Source organism: Haliotis rubra, unplaced genomic scaffold (genome assembly GCF_003918875.1).
Source record: "Haliotis rubra isolate DU_JTF1 unplaced genomic scaffold, ASM391887v1 Scf34, whole genome shotgun sequence".
Lineage (NCBI taxonomy): Eukaryota > Metazoa > Mollusca > Gastropoda > Lepetellida > Haliotidae > Haliotis > Haliotis rubra.
The window spans coordinates 2,897,490-2,920,601 of record NW_025767013.1 but is presented as its reverse complement, the minus strand read 5'-3'; the positions used below and the strand labels follow the sequence as shown (position 1 = coordinate 2,920,601).

Sequence of the window (23,112 nt, the reverse complement as noted above, 5' to 3'; positions counted from 1 at the left end):
ATCAATCTTGAGAGCCTTCGTGTCGACCTCTCGTTTTAAATGCCTCAATAAAATGATGTTTAAATAGGAACCGCTTTAATCTATTTTAAAGACCAAGATAGTATGGTTCAGTGCTTCTAACGTGTCAATCTCTTTTTGCAGAAAGAATTAGTGGAGAAAGTTTCACTTGAGGTAGAATTAATGTTGCAATATCGCAAGTGTTATTGCCTCTTTATTCAGGTTTTTAGGATACAGGAATTATCGTCAATCCAGCATGTACATCTTTAAGTAAAGTTTCTAAATGATAATGGTAATTCTATTTATGGAGCTGTTGCTTGATGTACACAATGCACCGCAGACACATTCTACCGCTTGAGTGAAAATAATTTGAATTATACGCCAAATATGTCTTGAAAACACCCATCCCCATGAATTACTACGTTTTCAATGCCTTTTCATGGACAAGAATTTCAAAGGGATTATACATTATCTCAAAATTATAACGGTCAAACAAGCTTGTTAACAACTATTTCCTGTGAAACAACCTTGTCAAGAAAGTGAAGTCGAAATAACAGGCTCATAAGATTATTGATTCTATTTTTGTGATATATTAGCATTTCAGCTTATACACCGTAAATAATTGACGTCAAAGGAAATAACTTGGTGAAACCGATATGATCCGCCAAATAATATCAATATTATATACTATTAGCTGTATACAAGAATCACCATGGTCACGAGGTAGGTACTTTGGTTCATGGAAGGAGACATACCTCTGGTCACCTATGGCATCCGCCGCTCAGTCCATGATCAAGGTCCGCTTCGCTGGCTTTACATTATCCCACAGAAAGCAAATATCAATATTATTATTCTAGCATTCAGACAAAGATGGATTGCTGTAAATTCATATTTATCTTCTCCTGCCAAGTGGAAGTAAGTGTATTTTGTAGTCTGGGTATTTCTTCTTCTCTTTGAATTTCCCAATCGATACCTTGATTAAAGCACCTGCCATGACTCTTCCTGGCATCCTTGTGTTATTGAGCTAACATTCGGGTCAAAACTCTTTCCTTGTCAGTGCCTTCCTGCAAAATCAAGTTTAATCTAATAAATCATGAAATCTAAACAAAGGTGGACGGCTTAGATGTAAATATGTTCAGCAAAGCTCGAAGTCTTTCAGCGAGCCCACCCAGTTGAATTAATTCAGTATTGAATTTGTTTTTGTCATCAACACTTGCGTGCTTGGAAAATTAAGCTGAAAGTTTTTTCTGTGATTGGATTTGCAATTTTCCACCATTTGTTGCTGTCCAGTGACTTGGAATGCATGACCACCGTCATCTGTCCCATAATATTTCTCAATTGATCTCCACCTGATGTCTTAGCCCAACGATAAGGTGTGTTCATCCCTACCTCTCCATCAATACACATGTGTTCTACGCTTAGAACGTCGAATTATACATGGTGGTGATTCTATTGAAGATGATTTGCTGACATCAAATCGCTGAGAGAAAGGATAGAGAGGATGGGGGGTATATTGAAAGGGGGAGGGTGTCAGGCGTGCTCCTTGCACCCCCACGGTCTTTTAAATAGCGGAGATTTTTCAACCAATCAACGAATCCGCTCACTTTGTTGAACATCAAAGACTTTCTCGATCTGCTTTCACTAATACCGTGGCTAGAATCGATACGCCATTGTTAAAGGCCTCTTCTCATCAAATATCGATATTTCGAATTTCCACCTGAAACCGGTTGACGAATTAGTTCACAGGTACCGCGCTAAGGTGACTTCCTATCATCGCGAGATGTGAATCGTAATCAGGCTATCAGTCCCTCTCCGGTTGTCCAGAATTGGATTGGCTAGAACTGGCAGCCATTGATATTGAAAACGTGTAAAAGACGGAGCTACAAGAAAGCGGATCAAGAGCGTTGTTCCATTGAAGAGATCCCGGATAAATCCAAGGCAATATCCTCTGAAAGCAACAAAATAATCCCCTTTGGCCATTGTTGCTGTGTGGGCCTTTCTCTGTGTTTCGTGCGATTTGTTTGAACTGCCAGGCTAAGGCTTGTGTGTGTTCATCGGGTGTATTTGGCAGAATATTAGGCTATTATTGGTAGCTATGAAGTGCAAGATGTCAACTATAATGGTTGCAACTTGTATGTTGGTTTTCACTGGGCAAATATTCCTTCAGAAATGGTTATACTAGTAGCCTGGGCACTTTGTTTATCTCTGTCCGGTACTTTCAATACCATTGATATATGCAACTCATTTCTGAAGATTATAACGAAAAAGATGAAATGCATAATGCTGTATTTCTTAATATATATGGTGCATATTGTATATATACTACAATTGTTTTATATGCTGTTCTATTATGTACTGTTTGTATTGTTTTTATTGTTTAAAGCAAGTACATATGCTTTGAAGGAAATTTGGTTTACGTTTGTGAAACACCCTATCACCCCTTTCAAACGATAATGGGTTTTTTCAAATATGTTAAATATTTCGGATTTCGGATACAGTGCACTGCGTTTCTAACAAACATGCGTATTACGAACGAACGGATATAACGAACTGTTTCCCGACAATTTGGCGTACATTTAAGTTTAAATGTTTACGTTTAAATACGTTTAACTAGGGTTAAAGCGAACTAGAATTAGTGGTCCCTTTGAGTTCGTTATATACTCCCTGTACATAGTTTAGTGTATATATGCTATATCCGCAATTGACCAAATGCTATAGCATGTAAACTGTTATACGACTTCAGGTGGAATGTCCATTCAGGTGACAGTCATCGCCACGTAAACAGCGGTGGGGTGGTGTGAGCTGGGCGTAATCCAGGACTCCCTTCGGGGCACACGTTGTCAGGGTATCACGTCAGAGCGGACGTTTTCATAATAGTAGTTGTTGAGTGAGTGAGTGAGTTGGGTTTTACGCCGCTTTCAGCAATGTTCCAGCAATATCACGGCGGGGGACACCAGAAATGGGCTTCACACATTGTGCCCATGTGGGGAAAGTAATTGTTGATAGAGTAGCAAGATAGACCGTGGTCCTTTTGCAAAAAGGGAGAAAGGGGTGGGTTATAGCGCAAGTGGTCATAATCATAGTCGGAATCGTAGTCGTTATCGTAGCAGTAGAAATCGTAGTCGCAGTATGACAATAGTATCAGTGATGTTTATGAAGTTACCTCCGTTCTGATATTATTGATAGTAGTAGCAGTGATATTGGCAGTTGTAGTGATAGCCGCTTTTCGACGCGTTCCATCAAAATCACGGCGTGAGCCACGAGAAATAGGCTTCATGTTGTACCCATGTAATAGTTGGTAGTGGTAGGCGTAATAGTGGTTGTAATGTTGATACTGGAATAGTGGTAGTTGACATTGTGGTGGCGGTGGTGGTAGTAATATTGGTAGTGGTAATAGAGCCGGCGGTTGCAAGGGTAGTGGAAGACGTTGATGTAGGAGGAGGAGGAGAAAGAGGATAATGCTAAATCGTCTAACGGCAGCAGCAGCAGCATGTCAACGGCGTCAGTGTTGTTAATGAAGTTACCTCCGTTCTCATATCACGTGTTCTCATTTCCTGCGAGAGGCTTTCCTCGTTGTACGGTAAGGTGGGCGCTACTTTGACAGTTCACGGCGGTTAGTTTTCGATGTTAGCACCATTCGCGAGATCATGGCCAGGTTTGAACAAAGGTATTAAACTGCATCATAAACTCATTTCGTCCATAAAACCCAAAACACAATCTGCAATTGTTTTTAAAACGAGAGAATTGATTTTTGTAATGAGTAAATGTGTGTTCATTTGGCAACAAAGATGAAGATTCACAGTGATTTGGTTCAACACAATTACCGCGTGATTCACCCAATATCTGTGTATGATTTATTCGCATCATGCGTGGTCAATAAACTATAATTAATAACCTGAGTAAAATATTTCCAAACTATATTAAATTCCTACGTCACTAGTTAATGGTAAAAGATGTTAGGAATTATTCTGTAGAATGAAATGAGCCTTTATAATCTGATCAATGCATAGGGACGTCACGTGACATTCATTTAAATCATCACAGCGCATGCTCAAGGAAGTGTGAACCGCTACACGAAGAGGTATTCGTTGTTGCGTAACTGTCCGATTTTAGGATCAATTTAATTACATATTTTCATATTAACAGTTCTTAATTACGGCTAGCGTGTCAATATAATGTTATGATCATGTTTATATCAAAACGTTCATAGCTGTTGACACCAATATCACATCCGCTACCGGAACATATTAAGCCTCATCTTCCATTGATACAGATAATCAAAATTTATTAACATATTTTTTTTCAGATTGAATGAAAGATTTCTTGATTCTCCGAACTATTGTTATGTGTTCTCAAACACACAGGAGTTAACACTCATACCAACCTATGACTCTGGCCTTTGGTTACGTCTTTGTGCAATCTGAAATTGATCTCACCACATGACCTGCTGTTCCGATCACGTGACCTGATATCCGTTTTGATATTTATTGCATAATGGTCAATAGTTTCAAGATTTAATGTATCAAAATACTCGACAAGAAATCAAATACCAATTTGCAAATGGGGCACCGCTAATGAAGCATTTAGCTGCCTCGGTATCCGTCGTACCACCATGCATGGCAAACTTTGAATGCCCAAACTAATATCGCCAGCGATCTTTTAGTGGCCCGCTAATGGGAAAATAGCTTTTGTGGCACAGTAAATATTATCTCAACAACATTTTATGATGGGCATTTGAATATTCATGACGTTTTTTAGTAACCATGTCGTGACTTTTAATGTATTTTTCGTGTTAAATAAGCGGCAATCAATGTTTTTTCGAACATTATTTGTTTTTGATTGGGACGTGAACTATGTGTAGCAACACAGTAGGTCGGCACTGGGATCATTGCTGAATTAACCATTTTAATACAGAATCATTTAAAGGAAATTGGTATCCCAGACAACAGACATGAAGAGAGGCTGGATAGACAAGAAGTCATGGAGCCGATGGATCAACAGCTTACTGAAAGTGAATAAACGAAACACAAGTGGGACTGTTTGACATCTGTTTTCTGTGTTTGACAGAGCACTCAGTTAGTAATTACACAGAAACCCCGTTAGTGATGAAACCCTACTTTACAGACCAGTACCGTTAGAAACATGCATGTGTATAGGACTTTGGTAGATTTGTCAAACCGGCTGGGTGCTGGAAGGCCCGGATCAATGTTTACGTCTGACATGGGCTTCATGTGGTGGCATTAGCCAGAGTAGCAAGAACAGCTTGACCCGGACTCTCTGGAATAAGAGACAACTAAGAAACACTACTGGTGACGTAGACTAACATACAGAGGTACAGATAAGCTGCGTATCTGCGTAAATTACGCAAATATTTATGTGAAAACTCAATTCCTATTAAGTCTATTGCGTACAGATACGCTTGAATTTTGGTAAATATTTAATAAATTTGATCTTACAAGCGGACACACAAAAATGTCAAATCTTAGCTTGCGTACCGGTGGATAGATGAAATAACTGACGTATATTGAGTTGTTCTGTTTCAACACATGAACTTGGCAACTTTCTTATATTACAGATCAAAATATAAATAACAAACACGTAAACCAACATTTAAACTTTATTTTATTTGTACAATTATTGGAAAATGGCAAAATACCCAATTGAGTTCGAGTGAGGTGGGAACAATTTATTTGTTACTCAAAGAAAAGTTGGATACCCAACTGAAATGAACACAAGAGAGTACATAACTCAATGACCCCAAAAGTTATCAGTAGCTCTGAATATAAACATATTTTACAGAAAAAACTGTTTCTAAAATGTATTCATAAAATATTATAAAAAGGAGCCCAGAGACTATAAGCTCACCACATATTCTAGCATATGGGCTGTATTGGGCATATCATTTCAGACTATGGTAACGGCTAATATTAGAATGCTGTGGGTGTTATTTTATGTGGAGTCAGCAATAGTTGTACATCATAGCCACCTGTGATGGCGCGGATCACATAAACCAGTTGCTCACCTAGGGTCTTGAAACATCCTTACACGCACCTCACAGCTGTCATCATTCTTACAGTAGGCATATTACACCGCCATTGTTGACATCCAATCCTCAACTTGCCACGGCATATTTGTTTACGTCAGAGGATAACCAGTCTCGATAATCTTGATAAAGATCTAATTCATTTGGGCGTAAATGGCCAAATAGCGTTGAAATTCATCTGAATGCATAAGTGCAACTCAGTCACGACACCAGGTGTCTGAGAAAAAGGTTAGTGTATCCTTTTCTACCAGTAATAAATTCCACACCAAATGCCCTGAAAACGAGCAACGTAAAAAAATGTTAAAAGTTTTAGTTTTATGCATATATTGTCCTAATAATGGAACACCGAAAATCAGGGACAACACCAGGTGTTCACTAAGTGGGTCCTGTTCTACCAGTAAGGAAGTGTTTAAAATATAACTCTTTTGGACTACATAAAATGTTTATGAATGCAGATTTCGTCACTATATGGCTGAAATAATGCCGATGTGACGTAAAGCCCAACTCAACTCTATGTGTCATGATATGTGTATATAAACAGGTCTTTGTTTTTTCTTCGACGTATTTCCCCCGAATATCACAAAACCTGTCCGAACTCGACCTGATCTCTATATTGTCGGGTATTGTCAAGCCTTTCCCACCCGTTTCTCATCGCAAACTCTATATCAGTCTATTTGCTTTGTGTCACATGCTTGTAGGGCAGAGAAAATCAATTGGGCTGGACAAAGGTGCCGGTTTAATAGTCCTATGATACACACAGCGGTGTAGGGGCAGCCCTTCTCGTCGGCATTGTTACTGTTTTAATACATCCGATTCGTTCGATTTCCGCTAGGTCTCTGACATGAGCAGGGTAATGCGCACTTGGCAGTTAAAGGTGTGTGGATATCGATGTGGACATAAAGATTCGGTTGTATTTGTGGTTTATGGGATGCGATTGTGATTAGAAATCTGGTACAAATCCTAATCCGTGTGAACGTGTTAAACTCATGTAGCCTAGTTTTCAAGGAGACGGCTTGACATTATGTAGGGACATGTGCAAGATGACATTTGCTAATCGTGATTGGATTAGTAATTGAATGACGTTCACATACACTGACTGGGTGACATTTACATATATTGACGGATTGAAATTGACTGATATTGACGGGATGAAATCTACAGATATTGACGTTATGACATTTCCATTAAATGATGAGGTGACGTTATATAGAATGAGGCGATGACATTAAAGCGATGACTCCTTGTTCACCTGTCTTTCATCTGTTTTTCGCTGTCTATGTTCTTCACTATCACCTGTTCATCGCTGTGAGTCCACTATCATCTATTCCCCGCACTTTATGTCCACTTACACTGATCTCTGTGTTCCCCCATGATGACAATCGTTGCTCTCTGTTCCCCACTATCCGCTGTTCACAGTTCTCTGTGTTCCCCACCATCCGCTGTTCACAGTTCTCTCTGTTCCCCACTATCCGCTGTTCACAGTTCTCTGTGTTCTTCGCCATCAGCACTTCACCTCAATATGTGATCCCAACTATTCAGTGTTCCCGTCTTGCTGTGTTCCCCAAGTATGGTCACTGCTCTATGTGTTCCCAACTATCCGCTGTTCAAGACTTTCCGTGTTCCCCAAATATGTTCAAAGCTCTCTGTGTTCCCAACTATCCGCTTTTCAAGACTTGCTGTGTTCCCCAAGTATGTCCACAACTCTATGTGTTCCCCACTATCTGCTGTTCACGACTTGCTGTGTTCCCCAAGTATGTTCACAGCTCTATGTGTTCCCCACTATCTGCTGTTCACGACTTGCTGTGTTCCCCAAGTATGTCCACACTGTGTCCCTACTATGTGTTCCCCACTATCTGCTGTTCACGACTTGCTGTGTTCCCCAAGTATGTTCACAGCTCTATGTGTTCCCCACTATCTGCTGTTCACGACTTGCTGTGTTCCCCAAGTATGTTCACAGCTCTATGTGTTCCCCACTATCTGCTGTTCATGACTTGCTGTGTTCCCCAAGTATGTTCACAGCTCTATGTGTTCCCCACTATTTGCTGTCTACAACTTCCTGTGTTTCCCAAGTATATTCACTGCTCTATGTGTTCTCAGTTATCCGCTGTTCACGACTTGCTGTGTTCCCCAAGTATGATCACTGCTCTATGTGATCTTCCCGATACAGCAGTTCACTACTCTATCTGTTCCCCACTATATGTTGTTTAGGACTTGCTGTGTTCCCCAAGTATATATGTTCACTGTTCCCTGTATAATTTGTACAATTTGAGTTTTGAAGAGTGTATGTTCAATCCCGTCCTTGTATCCTGCACTTCAGTATCTCCATCTTCAACTTGTGTCCTTCACGTCAACGTTGTGTTCATATGTTTTCTTTACCACTGTGTTCAGCTGTGTCTTTGTACCCTTCATATAGCCGCTGTGTTCAGCTGTGTCTTTGTGCCCTTCATATAGCTGCTGTGTTCAGCTGTGTCTTTGTACCCTTCATATAGCCACTGTGTGTCTTGTGTTCAGCCGCTGTGTCTGTGTCTGTACCCTTCATATAGCCGCTGTGTTCAGCTGTGTCTGTGTGTTCTACCCTTCCTTCATATAGCCGCTGTGTTCAGCTGTGTCTTGTACCCTTCATATAGCCGCTGTGTTCAGCTGTGTCTGTGTACCCTTCATATAGCCGCTGTGTTCAGCTGTGTCTTGTACCCTTCATATAGCCGCTGTGTTCAGCTGTGTCTGTGTACCCTTCATATAGCCGCTGTGTTCAGCTGTGCCCTTGTACCCTTCATATAGCCGCTGTGTTCAGCTGTGCCCTTGTACCCTTCATATAGCCGCTGTGTTCAGCTGTGCCCTTGTACCCTTCATATAGCCGCTGTGTTCAGCTGTGTCTTTGTACCCTTCATATAGCCGCTGTGTTCAGCTGTGTCTTTGTACCCTTCATATAGCCTGTGCCCTTTGTGCTGTTCATATAGCTGTGTTCAGCTGTGTTCCCTTCATATAGCCGCTGTGTTCAGCTGTGTCTTTGTGTACCCTTCATATAGCCGCTGTGTTCAGCTGTGTCTGTGTACCCTTCCCTTCATATAGCTGTGTTCAGCTGTGTCTTGTGTACCCTTCATATAGCCGCTGTGTTCAGCTGTGTCTTGTACCCTTCCCTTCATAGCCGCTGTGTTCAGCTGTGTCTTTGTACCCTTCATATAGCCGCTGTGTTCAGCTGTGTCTTGTGTACCCTTCATATAGCCGCTGTGTTCAGCTGTGTCTTGTACCCTTCATATAGCCGCTGTGTTCAGCTGTGTCCTTGTACCCTTCATATAGCCGCTGTGTTCAGCTGTGTCTTTGTACCCTTCATATATAGCCGCTGTGTTCCCTTCAGCTGTGTCAGCTGTGCCCTTGTACCCTTCATATAGCCGCTGCTGTGTTCCTTTGTTCATATAGCCGCTGTGTTCAGCTGTGTCGTACCCTTCATATAGCCGCTGTGTTCAGCTGTGCTCTGTTGTACCCTTCATATAGCCGCCGTGTTCTGCCGCTGTTCAGCTGTGTCTGTGTACCCTTCATATAGCCGCTGTGTTCAGCTGTGTCTGTGTACCCTTCATATAGCCGCTGTGTTCAGCTGTGTCTGTGTACCCTTCATATAGCCGCTGTGTTCAGCTGTCTTTGTACCCTATAGCCGCTGTACCCTTCATATAGCCGCTGTGTTCAGCTGTGTCTGTACCCTTCATATTGTGTTCCTGTGTCTGTGTACCCTTCATATAGCCGCTGTGTTCAGCTGTGTCTTTGTACCCTTCATATAGTGTGTTCAGCTGTGTCTTTGTACCCTTCATATAGCCGCTGTGTTCAGCTGTGTCTTGTACCCTTCATATAGCCGCTGTGTTCAGCTGTGTGTTCTGTGTACCCTTCATATAGCCGCTGTGTTCAGCTGTGTCTTTGTACCTTCATATAGCCGCTGTGTTCAGCTGTGTCTTGTACCCTTCATATAGCCGCTGTGTTCAGCTGTGTCTTTGTACCCTTCATATAGCCGCTGTGTTCAGCTGTGTCAGCTGCCGCTGTGTTCAGCTGTGTCTGTGTACCCTTCATATAGCCGCTGTGTTCAGCTGTGTCTTTGTACCCTTCATATAGCCGCTGTGCTGTGTCACCCTGCCGCTGTGTTCAGCTGTGTCTTTGTACCCTTCATATAGCCGCTGTGTTCAGCTGTGTCTGTGTACCCTTCATATAGCCGCTGTGTTCAGCTGTGTCCTTGTACCCTTCATATAGCCGCTGTGTTCAGCTGTGTCTGTGTACCCTTCATATAGCCGCTGTGTTCAGCTGTGTCTTTGTACCCTTCATATAGCCGCTGTGTTCAGCTGTGTCTTGTACCCTTCATATAGCCGCTGTGTTCAGCTGTGTCTGTGTACCCTTCATATAGCCGCTGTGTTCAGCTGTGTCCTTGTACCCTTCATATAGCCGCTGTGTTCAGCTGTGTCCTTGTACCCTTCATATAGCCGCTGTGTTCAGCTGTGTCTTGTACCTTCATCATATAGCCGCTGTGTTCAGCTGTGTCTGTGTAACCTTCATATAGCCGCTGTGTTCCGCTGTGCCCTTGTACCCTTCATATAGCCGCTGTGTTCAGCTGTGTCCTTGTACCCTTCTAACAGCCGCTGTGTTCAACTGGGTCCTTGTGACCTTCGCATTTAACTACAAACTGTATACAGTGACTAATAGTTAAAGGGAATAATGTCGATGTAACTTGTAAGACAGAAATAAGACGAACGCTCAGTGGCCCAACCACTATGATACAACAGTATATATAAGATACGAAATGTCTATCTTCCAATATTGAGCAGACATACAAAATGAATCATTCCCTAATAAAAAGGAAAAGAATATATGAATGCATGACATTTCAAAACCAACATGAAACCAAATTAGGGTTTGTTCTTTCTTGAAAATCCTATCTAAACAAGGGTCGATTGTAAAGAAAAACCCTGAAGACTTAACAATCGCGCGGTGTTCTTTTGAGCTTGCCTACAGATCCCACTTATACCATACGACCGCTCTACACGAAGCAGAAACGTGCAAATTGGCCCTGTTTTCGCGTTACACCACTTAAAATGTCTTTCCAAAAGCAAATCCGATGTGTTGGTATAATTGGCAAAGCAAATCGTTTAGATGGATCTCAAATAATTCAAACTTTGATTTAGCGTTGAACACAAGGAAGAGGGGAAACTTCTTAATCCAAGGAATCGATTTTCGGCCATCATTCAGACCGAGTCTGACAGGCCTATTCAAGCAGGCGGATCCAGGGTCGAATTTCACGAAAATTTGTGTTTGTGTTTCACTATCTTTGCATTAAAACCTCACTTATTGAGAATTGAGGGATTATTTGAATAGAGAAGGGTTTATTTGTTTTCCGTTAAATGCACATTGTGGCCGGGAAGTCAAAAATCCAGACTTCAAGTTTATTATGGAATCAAATGACGGCACGGTGAAACAGCATTCGTCAAGTGGCAAGTATCGAACTGTGAGTAGTGTCGGGAGAGAGTGCCATCAAAAAGTCGGATCTTATTGATAGAGAGGTTAGAACAGAAAATTAGCTCGATTAAACTACGCTTCAGTTGAATATTAAGATGTTTCCGGTCTGCGATTGGCCCCGATTCCTGCGAGCGTGACAGCTCGCGTGGTACGGAAATGAAAGGTCCTCTTCGTTGATACTGGCTGTTTCAAGCCTTGGGTTCAAACGCAAATACATGGCACTTAGTCAGGATAAGATTACACCTCCAAACGGCCGCTTGACAAATATTTATCCTCGCCCGGTCTTCTCTAACAGACGACCACTTGGACGAGCGGAACGGCCCACTTCTGCTTCAGGCAAATTTCTCGTCCACAGATCGCTCGCGCATAACGTCATTTCCGGTCTCCCTGAAGTGTTTTCTCGGTGCCTGGCTTATTTTTGACTCATTCCTTTCTTGACGTCTCAGCTGCATTAGAGAAGAATCTCCGAATGCTTTTAGGAGATCAAAGAATAACATTGAAAGTGCACAGTCTAGTTTCCTTGGCCAATACCCATACAGCGAAAGCGTAAAAAATAGCAGGTCCATTCCAAAGCATTCAGCCGAATACTATGAAGACAGAAACAGAACTTAAGCTGACTTTATCGGTGTACGCTTGATTGTCTTCTCTCTAGTATACAGTTTCTCAAGTAAGACTAACGTTAGGGATATTGACTGAGCCATTGATTCACCCGGCAGGAATTGTATAGCGACGTCCGTAAGCGCTGCGTGACATTGGTGCAAATCTCTAAAACAAGATTTCTGACATGGGAAGATTTTACTCGTGTCGCCCAACACCATCCAAAGTTTAAAAATAAACACGGATCTGTGCTCCCAAGTTTGTTCCAAGACTAAATATAAAAAAATTAACGATACAGAATGATCAGCTTCAATCATCTGCCGAACCATATTCTATTAGGCGTAAGAGAGATAATAGTGGAGGAAATTAACTGTATCAAACACTAAAAATCACTAATAAATATCACAGCCGGTGTTCACGAAGAGTGTAAGCATGTCCTGCATTCACCAAGGACAGACAGTCCTCTTAACTTGAGGCGACTCCGTAGCTGAGTGGATACAGCCTTCGATTGTTACACTGTGACAGGAGTTCAATTCCCTACCTCCAAAAACTGAGTGCAGGAAATTTGTGTGGGCTCTGTGAAGATCATGCTCATAAGTGTCTGGTAAAACAAATGCTGCTTACATTCTCACCCGTGATGCTTGAAATATTTATTGTTTCCTTGAGGACGCGGGCTTAGAACAACGCTACGACTATCGTATCTGATATACTTTAACATAGAGCTACGACAGTCGTGGCACTAAGATCGTTTTGTGAAACAGGGCCTAGATTTTCGAAGCTCTCTTAGCGCTAAGATAGTCGTAAGTGCCATACATTAACATTAACTTACGACTATCTTAGCGCTAAGAGAGCTTCGAAAATCTAGGCCCTGGGTCGTAAGAACTAAAGTGTATCGGGTGGTCATAGTCTATTCGTTATGTGTTATCGCGTCTCTTATGCTGAGACGTTGCTCATACTGTTAACCACTAATTTGGCTGGTCCATCTTTGATTACAAAGGCCCCGGATATATAGATGCACCATTATCGATACTTTCCTTAAACAACGAGATAACGTGTGTATAGAAATTTGATGCAATCAAGTAAAAACGGTTCTCGTTTTCCATTTTTCTTAGATTAATAAAACCCAAGTGGTTAGGGTGGTAAAATGGCCTTTTAAATATCACTAACAGGCTAATATGTTGCATGAATTCCACAAATGACTCTCTAAACACGAAGCAACAGTTAATGTATATTGATAATTCATATCATATTAAGAAGGGCATTAACATTTTTCTCTCCGTGTGTTTCTTGACTCTAAATGAGAATAACAACGGGGCACACAGAATAAATGTAAATATGTTGTGCTTGAGGTATCTCTAACACATTATCAAACAAACAAATATTGTCACTAATCCAAATATTTCCCGATGCCTGCCGAATAAGCTATTATATTCAACTTATCGGTCGCGATTGACCAACCAATCACAATCAAGCCGACGTAGCGCTTCTCCAGTTGACTACACACGACTGACGATGTGAAATGTATGTTTCATCCCACTAGGGGGCAGTGTTATCGCAACACAAGAGCAGATAACTCAATCCGTATCACTCGATAGGAAAAACCTAGCTTTTGTTTACATAGTTTTATATGTTAATGTCGATTGTTCGTACGTTTTGCATATTGACTATGTATACATGTAGATACGCAACTGATAGGCCGATAGTGTCTAAATGGGGATTTCAAAGCAGGAGAAGGTGTAAATGGGGCCCTTTTTCAAGCGCGGACACCACACAATTAAACTGCAGTACTACACTATAGTAGGGCACCTGTTCGTAACCACTTTTATTTTGTATTCATCTCACTCTCTTTCACTCTCTCTCTCTCTCTCTCTCTCTCTCTCTCTCTCTCTCTCTCTCTCTCTCCCTCTCTCTCTCGCTCGCTTTCGTTCTCTCTCATTCTGTCTTTCATAAAGTAGTGTGAAGCTAACATATGTGAGTCTAGATGTCGTTAAAGATTAATATTCCACCCTACCGTGCCTCTACAAAATTCATTGGCTTGACTGACTTTGTTCCAGATACAACCGATGTACTCAAATGCACCCTTTCAACGGAGACGCTGTGGTCACTTATAGCTCACATGGACATTTCCCAACGTGTTGGTCCATAAACTGGATGAACTGAAGCATCCAGTCTCGCGCATCAGTCTATGTTCAAACATGTTCACAGCTCACCCGCGTGAATAAAGTGTTTGTTAAATCCTGTACATACAGTGTGAAGCTAACATATGTGAGTGTAGATGTCATTAAAGTTTAATACCCCGCCCGACAGTGCCTCTACAAAGATTGCGCGCTGGGTTCCTTGGCTGATTGACTTTGTTCCATGATGAACAAATGTCCCGAAACAATAAACAGCCGGAGAAGGGTCAGGCTGGCCTGTGTGTGTGGAGGTGGGGTGTTAATTCTGCCCATCGCACCTTCTCACACAAGCTAATGTACCGTACTGGGTGGATACAGGGGAATTTATGGCCCGATAAGTGAATCAAGCATCCGAGAAAAGTCGAAACAATGTTGATGACAGGTGAACTCAGGTGCCACATGTCTCATGATGACACACCTTGGAGTAATGCAAACGAAAAGGGTGTTACTACAGAGCCTGTGTGGCAAGTACACGTTCTTGAATGTTTGGGTGCAGGGTTAGTAAACTTTCACTTTGACTTTTAAGAAACTTGCAAAAGACTCATATGTAGCACATTGCAAGTCGTTACCCTTTGACTGTAACCTAGGTTATCGGGCAAATAAAGTATGCACACATATTTGATGGGGTCTTAAGATTAGATAAACGTGACGTGGTTTTTTGATGGTGGTGTATTTGATATGGGTGTCCAAAGACGTATACACGTCTTGGGGGTATCATAGGCGATATTGCATGCATCATAGCAATGGGTGTTTCGAAACAGGTGACGGCATATAACACCTTGTTGTTTGTTTGTTTGTTTGTTTGTTTGTTTGACGCGCCTCACTCAGCAATATTCCAGCTATATTCGGTCTGTAAACTGCATATAGATCACGTGATCACGAACCACTTCAAAACATAGAAAATACATCAGTGAACACAAAATGCAGATGTCCAGCATGTCCAAAGGACAGGTTTTTTATGTGAGTACAAAGTGAGGTCAACGTATTTCTTTTTTAGCGCCGTCCCCGCCCTGTCCAGAATATCACAGGGTCAGCTCAAACATATGTTTATTATGTCTATAAATCAATGGCTAATGGCTCAATACTTACTAAACCTACACCTACCACTCCCAGCACCGGAACTAAGCCCTGCTTTATGATGAACGTCAACTGGTGACTGAAACAATTTCATAGCTATATTAGATATGTATTAAAAAGACCTATTGCTGTTTTTAGGTAAGTCAGTGATGTTGTGTGGGGAAACGTGCGAAAAAGCACTATTTTCAACAACGTACGTGTATAACATTGTTTATACAACTCAGTGTAAGGTAATTTAGTGTGTCAGCACTCTGCCCGATGTCAAGCTGTGAGCATTTACGACATGTATCACTCCGGGCTTTCCTCCCATCTTGAACAGCCCTGCTGTGACTCAACCAAAATCAAATACAAAGCAGCGATAAACATACCCCATTAATTTGTTGTTTTACTGAAAGAGAGCTTGGATTCTTAATGGTTCTGTTAACCAAACGCGCTTTACACTGATACATTACAAAAATGAAGAATAAAAGTTTGAGTTTCAGTTCAACGATATTTTATTGAATGATTGGAAAAGGTAACCTGTGACTCCAGCAATCAAGTGAGTGAATGAATTGGCAGCAAAACCACAAGCCTGCGGCTATCTGTGTTAGCAGCAAAAGGACTGGACCCTGTATATCGAGTTGCGGCACCTACCGAGTGAGTTAGTGACTAAAGGATCGAATCCTGCACATTACACCACTGAGCCACCCTGACACACACTGACACTGATACCTGCAACCTGTTGTACCACGGTATTGTGTATCACGTTTACAAACCATAAAGCGTGTTCCCCTTCTGTTTCAGTGAGTGACAGAGCGTTGTTCCAGGGCGTTATCTGTGGTCAGCTTGAAGCCATCATGTTTCACCAGTGATCTGGAACATATAGAACACTGCCAGAACGGACGCAGCAAAAGACTCAGTCATCCACGACGACAAAAACCTCGTCGCTAAACACAACAAATAATGACACGTGACCAAGTCGCTTCATCGCTCCGCTTATCGTATACATATCTAAAAGTATCACCATTGGTCTCGTGTGTGTTGGCGATGGCTTTTTCTAAAGATTTGTTCCAGAATGGTTCTGGAATCATGATTACGATTCGTGCCATGCATGTAATGTAATGCATGTAGTTGTGCTTATACACGGCTACACTGTATGATTTGAGTTTCATTAAATGTGATATGGGTTATTCCATATGGGGTTTCATATTCTTGTTTGAAAACACATTTAAAATATATAAATATTTAGGTTATATGTTTAACTCTAAGCGTAACAGAGGTGAAACAATGGGTATAATGTGTGGTTATATTATTACCGTTGTGGAGGGGAAGAGGGACCTAGAAAGTTGTTGTTGAAACAATTGTGGTGTTGTTGTTTTTTGGTACAGCTGGACATTAACTTAAAGGCCGTTCATTTGCATATCAGGAATAACAAATTATCCGTCATAGAACTCGTAGTAGCCTCACGAATATCCTTGAATATCCTTGATTAACCTCTTTAATCCTAAAGTTTCATTTAAGCCGTCCGGATGAACTAATTTCAGAATGCCTTGATTATTACTACATATAAATGTAGGATAAAGGATGTAGGATCCGAAAGCGGTGTTCCTGGACTGACGGACATTGACTTCATATGCAAGTACATGATGTACATGCATATAAAGTCAATATCCGTCAGTGGTATCAAAGTTAATGCGTAACAGAGTACATATCATACCCTCAACAGGTTTGGTTGTACATCATGTCCATGAACGATGTGCAACTAATCAGTATGTATACGAATGATAACCTCGGGCCCACGGGCCATCCATGTTCAAAGCTGTCTACTGTCCATACAGTATACAAACTCACGGGCCACATTATACAACGAGGCCATGGGTGGCTCAATCGTCTAAGGCTCCGCAATTTGCTTTGCAGAGTTTGTCCTTTGGGCACCATAGGATCTTGGTCAACTCCCGATTTGCCCTGATTGCGTTTCTTGTTTTGTCAGCACAGGACTCGTGGTCATGGTCTTCAACATAGCGGTAAACGTCTGAGGTCAGCATCAGTCCGGGGTTTTGTCCCAATCAAAAATATAAGCTGTGATATATCTGGATTACTGGTCAAAGTGACGGCATCGAACCCGACTCAACCCCGATGAGGCAAATGTTTTCGTCATTTTGCATGACATATATATATGGTGGTGTTTATGGTATCAGGGGTCAAAACTGGTTTTGTTTCCCTTCCAGCATACACTCAGCTTCTCCCTGTGAACAAGTTATCGTCTCTTGGATAAGCGTTGAAACGTCGCCGATTATAGGAGGATTCAAAGCTCTGAGTCTTACATAGAACACATTGCGATATTTTTCTTTGTGGTCATTTCATGATATGAGTATTAAGACAGATGTATATCAATATACAAACTTGAGTTAATTGAGCACAATATCGCTATGTCATCAGGTGTCTGTGATGGAAAATGACCAGACAAAAGTCATCCATGACGATGTGCGAGCAAGGCAAGAGAAAGATGCACCTATGCCACGGTAAAGGGATGGACAGCAGAGTTTAAGACTGGCGGGGAGAACCTTGAACACGACCTCCTCCCTGAAGAAACGATCCAGATAATACACAATATGGGGACGACCCACTGACAAACGAGTGAAAGTCATATTGCTCGTTAAGGGGGGCATTTCCCCAGAAGAGTCCATTCTAACATCATCGATATTCATCCCTAATAAAATATCTAACGATGTTCTGACATCTTTCTTTATAGCTGATTCAGAAAGGTTTTTGCAGTGGTGTGTTGAGTCCGAACAACAATTAAAGAAAATGAAGATCACCAACAATTAAAGAAATTGAAGATCACCAACAATTAAAGAAATTGAAGATCACCAACAATTAAAGAAATTGAAGATCACCAACAATTAAAGAAATTGAAGATCAAATGCATATGACACCACCAACAAAGCAGGCAAAGATTAACCCATCTGCTGGGAGGATTATTATCTTCGTTTTCTGGGATGCCGAGAGTGTGATCGGGGTGGACTATCTCCCAGGCCAGACAATGAACGGAGTATATTATGCTGCACATCTGAAGCAATCAATCGACGGTTAAAAGACGTGGGAAGGTAATACAAGGAGTGCTCGTCCATCGGGACAATACGCGAGTGCTCAATGCGTGGCTCCTGTTCACGTTTGTGGCTTTGAATTGTTTCAATCTACATTCTTCTCCTCGTCTGGTTCTGTCAGACGTTTATCTGTTCCCTAACAGGATGAAAGATCAAGCCATGACCGTCTGAGGGATATGCGGAATTCGTACCTGAGAATTTCACGAAGTAGACAAACGCACTTTCCTTTGGACTAGTCAGCAACCCCTTTTCTTTTGAAAAATGTCATCATATCTGGACAGAACCATGACTCACACGTATTGAAATACATCAGCGTTGATGGGGTTAAAACGACTAACTTTTATTTCAATATAATAATCACCGTTCAATATCTAATTCCATCAAACATATAATTTGCTTTGTTTGAAAAGCGACGCCTTATGCTGAGTGCTTTGTATCTTATTTGTCTCTAATGACAAATTTCGACGTCTCTATTTATTCGTTATGTACATATTTGTTTTCATGTAATCGGATGTTGAAAGCCGTCGAGGTATGATGAGAGACGTGCGAGATGGTCGCATTACCTGGGTGCTGTGAACACATCTGAAAAGAGGCGCCGTACCGGAAGAGTGATCAAGGAAGTGGTGGAATCACGTGACAGCTATTTAAACTTGTCAACATGCTTTACAGTCTATATCATATCATAATGAAATAATGGAAAATCATTTAGGCCTGTAATGGAAACATGTTGGCTTTCAGATTAAATTATTTAAATCACCACAAGTGAATTTGGTCGGCTGGTTTCTGAAGATGGCTGCTGTTGCGTCATTGCGAGAACGAGGATATAGCATTTGGGCAGGGTTGTTGAGTGTTGGAAGTGATGCTGCAGACATATTTAAAACAGTTTAGTCGATCTAACTGCTTTGGGTAACAGGGACGAAAGCTAGATAAACAAAGTACAAATTCATTCAATGCTAAAACACAGGCGGACCATTGAAACTCTCGTGAAAACGGGTGAAAATGAAGTGTGCGCGCGCACGCACGCACACACACACACCACCCTTTCTCAAAAAGCTGCAAAATACTGCTTCACAATTATAATCACTGGGACGTCCACACAGAATGTTTCGCTTTAAGGATAAAATTTAAGGACTATGCAAGAAATTGAGTTTCAACCTTGCTTTAATGCGTTAAACAAGTATTGTTTCGTCCTGAAATCAGGTAGTGCTAAGCAGTGTAAATGCTTTTCATGTGTTCCACGTAGCCACTGTGTTCTACATTTGGGTTGGTCGGTTTACAATATACCAATAAGACTTAAATAATCTTCATTTGATCATATCTACATCAGAAAAAGGAGACAAAAACATCTGTCACTTTGATTCTGCTTTATTATGCCTGTTTGGTGTGGCTATGGGAAAACTTCATCTGGAAAAGAAGAACAGACGTGTCTTAAGAAGATGATTTATTCTGTTTTCTTTGGTATTCAGGAATTAAAATATATACAGAGAAATCATTTGATGTCAATTTTTCAGATATGGAATCCATTCCACAGACTGCACTGCAAGCAGAAGCAGAACAAGAAAGAGAAGCAGCAGAGAACACCAAAATAAATTGAATCAGATGTAACTGTCACAAAGGCAGAGACCAAGGTCAAAAAGGTTTCTTTACTCTTGAATATATGACAGTGTATAAATCCATGAAATTTGAAAAAAGAATGTTTTTACTTAGTGCTCAGCCTTCTTGTGAATTTTCACTTGTCTTCTACCTACAACCTACAGGAAGGAAGCAGTTGAATGAACAGTCGGTTGAGTGCGCATTATAAGCAACATTTCAGTCAAATGGGTGCGTTTCATTGTCGTGTGGAATGAAGGCGTTCTGTTCACAGTTGGGAACGGGGACGATCTAGACGACTGCACACCCGGTGCCCCATGCGACGCATGAAAAACAGAGTCTGGATCAAGTAGCATGACCAAAATGGCACTCGGCAATTTCTGAATTTTAGATTATCCGAGTAGATAAATATACCCATCAAATTTAAGGTCACTGGTTACTTTCTTATCCCTTAGTATTTAGTGGTAGCCTTATAGGAGCACAACGACCATATTTTATCATTATGTTTAACAAACGTGTACAGAACGTACATCATACCGTGATAATTCAATAATTTCCGGTTTATTATGGAAACGAGGACAGTAACTTTCTTCGTCACGGAGCACGAGGCATTGACAACACCCATTTAATTCTCGCACATCATGTGTCATGCAGTACATTCCATTGTTCTCATACGCAAGCTGCACATCATTGCTTGGCGCTTAACAGTTCGCTAAACCCTACTACCGAGACCAACAAGCAGTAACTAACTCAGCCGTCCACTTTGTGCGTTTACAAACTTCCTGGTGTCCTTTCCGTGCGGTGACGAACGACCTCTGTCAACTCCTCGTACTGGTGAACTTCCTCTGTCCACTCCTCGCGGCGAAAATCTTCCCCTGTTCACTCCTCGTGATGAGGATCTCCCTCTGCCCGCTCCTAGCAGTGATGAATTACCTCTGTCCACTCCGTGCGCTAATAAACTTCCTCTGTCCGCTCCTAGCGGTGATGAACTTCCTCTGTCCACTCCTAGCGGTGATGAACTTCCTCTGTCCACTCCTAGCGGTGATGAACTCCCTCTGTCCAATCCTAGCGGTGATGAACTCCCTCTGTCCACTCCTAGCGGTGATGATCTCCCTCTGTCCACTCCTAGCGGTGATGAACTCCCTCTGTCCACTAGCGGTGATGACGAACTCCTCTGTCTAATCCTAGCGGTGATGATCTCCTCTGTCCAATCCTAGCGGTGATGAACTCCCTCTCCTAGTGATGAACTCCCTCTGTCTAATCCTAGCGGTGATGATCTCCCTCTGTCCACTCCTAGCGGTGATGATCTCCCTCTGTCCACTCCTAGCGGTGATGATCTCCCTCTGTCCACTCCTAGCGGTGATGATCTCCCTCTGTCCACTCCTAGCGGTGATGATCTCCCTCTGTCCACTCCTAGCGGTGATGATCTCCCTCTGTCCACTCCTAGCGGTGATCTCCCTCTGTCTAGCGGTGATGATCTCCCTCTGTGATGATCTCCCTCTGTCCTAGCGGTGATGAACTCCCTCTGTCCACTCTCTAGCGGTGATGATCTGTCCACTCTAGCGGTGATGATCTCCTCTGTCCCTAAGCGGTCTCCCTCTGTCCACTCCTAGCGGTGATGAACTCCTCTGTCCTCCTCTGTCTACTCCTAGCGGTGATGATCTCCCTCTGTCCACTCCTAGCGGTGATGAACTCCCTCTGTCCACTCCTAGCGGTGATGATCTCTCTGTCTGTCCTCCGGTGAATCCTAGCGGTGATGATGATCTCCTCTGTCCACTCCGGTAGCGGTGATGATCTCCCTCTGTCCTCTCCTAGCGGTGATGATCTCCCTCTGTCCTCTGTCTAATCCTAGCGGTGATGATCTCCTCTGTCCACTCCTAGCGGTGATGATCTCCCTCTGTCCACTCCCTCTAGCGGTGATGATCCCTCCCCTCTGTCTCCCTCTCTCAATCCTAGCGGTGATGATCTCCTCTGTCTCCCTCCCACTCCTAGCGGTGATGATCTCCCTCTCCACCTCTGTCCGGTGATGATCTCCTAGCGGTGATGATCTCCCTCTGTCCTAGCGGTGATGATCTCCTAGCGGGTGATGATCTCCCTCTGTCCAATCCTAGCGGTGATGATCTCCCTCTGTCCACTCCTAGCGGTGATGATCTCCCTCTGTCCACTCCTAGCGGTGATGATCTCCCTCTGATCTCCCTCTGTCTAGCGGTGATGATCTCCCTCTGTCCTCCTAGCGGTGATGATCTCCCTCTGTCCAATCCTAGCGGTGATGATCTCCCTCTGTCCACTCCTAGCGGTGATGATCTCCCTCTGTCTGGTGATGATCTCCCTCTCCTAGCGGTGATGATCTCCCTCTGTCCACTCCTAGCGGTGATGATCTCTGTCCTGTCCCTAGCCTAGCGGTGATGATCTCCCTCTGTCCACTCCTAGCGGTGATGATCTCCCTCTGTCCTCCCTCTGTCCACTCCTAGCGGTGATGATCTCCCTCTGTCCAATCCTAGCGGTGATGATCTCCCTCTGTCCACTCCTAGCGGTGATGATCTCCCTCTGTCCTCCCTCCTAGCGGTGGTGATGATCTCCCTCTGTCCACTCCTAGCGGTGATGATCTCCCTCTGTCCACTCCTAGCGGTGATGATGATCTCCCTCCTAGCGGTGATGATCTCCCTCTGTCCACTCCTAGCGGTGATGATCTCCCTCTGTCCAATCCTAGCGGTGATGATCTCCCTCTGTCCACTCCTAGCGGTGATGATCTCCCTCTCTGTCCACTCCTAGCGGTGTGATGATCTCCCTCTGTCCACTCCTAGCGGTGATGATCTCCCTGTCCACTCCTAGCGGTGATGATCTCCCTCTGTCCACTCCTCCTAGCGGTGATGATCTCCTCTGTCTAATCCTAGCGGTGATGATCTCCCTCTCCTAGTGATGATCTCCCTCCACTAGCGGTGATGATCTCCCTCTGTCCAATCCTAGCGGTGATGATCTCCCTCTGTCCACTCCTAGCGGTGATGATCTCCCTCTGTCTAATCCTAGCGGTGATGATCTCCTCTGTCCACTCCTAGCG

The 23,112-nt window shown here is 42.7% G+C and overlaps 1 long non-coding RNA gene across 1 annotated transcript; it reads right to left on the bottom strand.

The window, feature by feature from the left end:
* Positions 1 to 215: 215 nt before the first annotated feature.
* On the bottom strand, positions 216 to 18,714 carry LOC124284627. The gene is made up of 3 exons (XR_006900602.1): positions 18,656 to 18,714; positions 16,134 to 16,230; positions 216 to 1,061 (listed from the first exon to the last, which is right to left on the bottom strand). It is a non-coding gene; the product is annotated as an uncharacterized LOC124284627 (long non-coding RNA).
* Between the last annotated feature and the right edge of the window lie 4,398 nt (positions 18,715 to 23,112).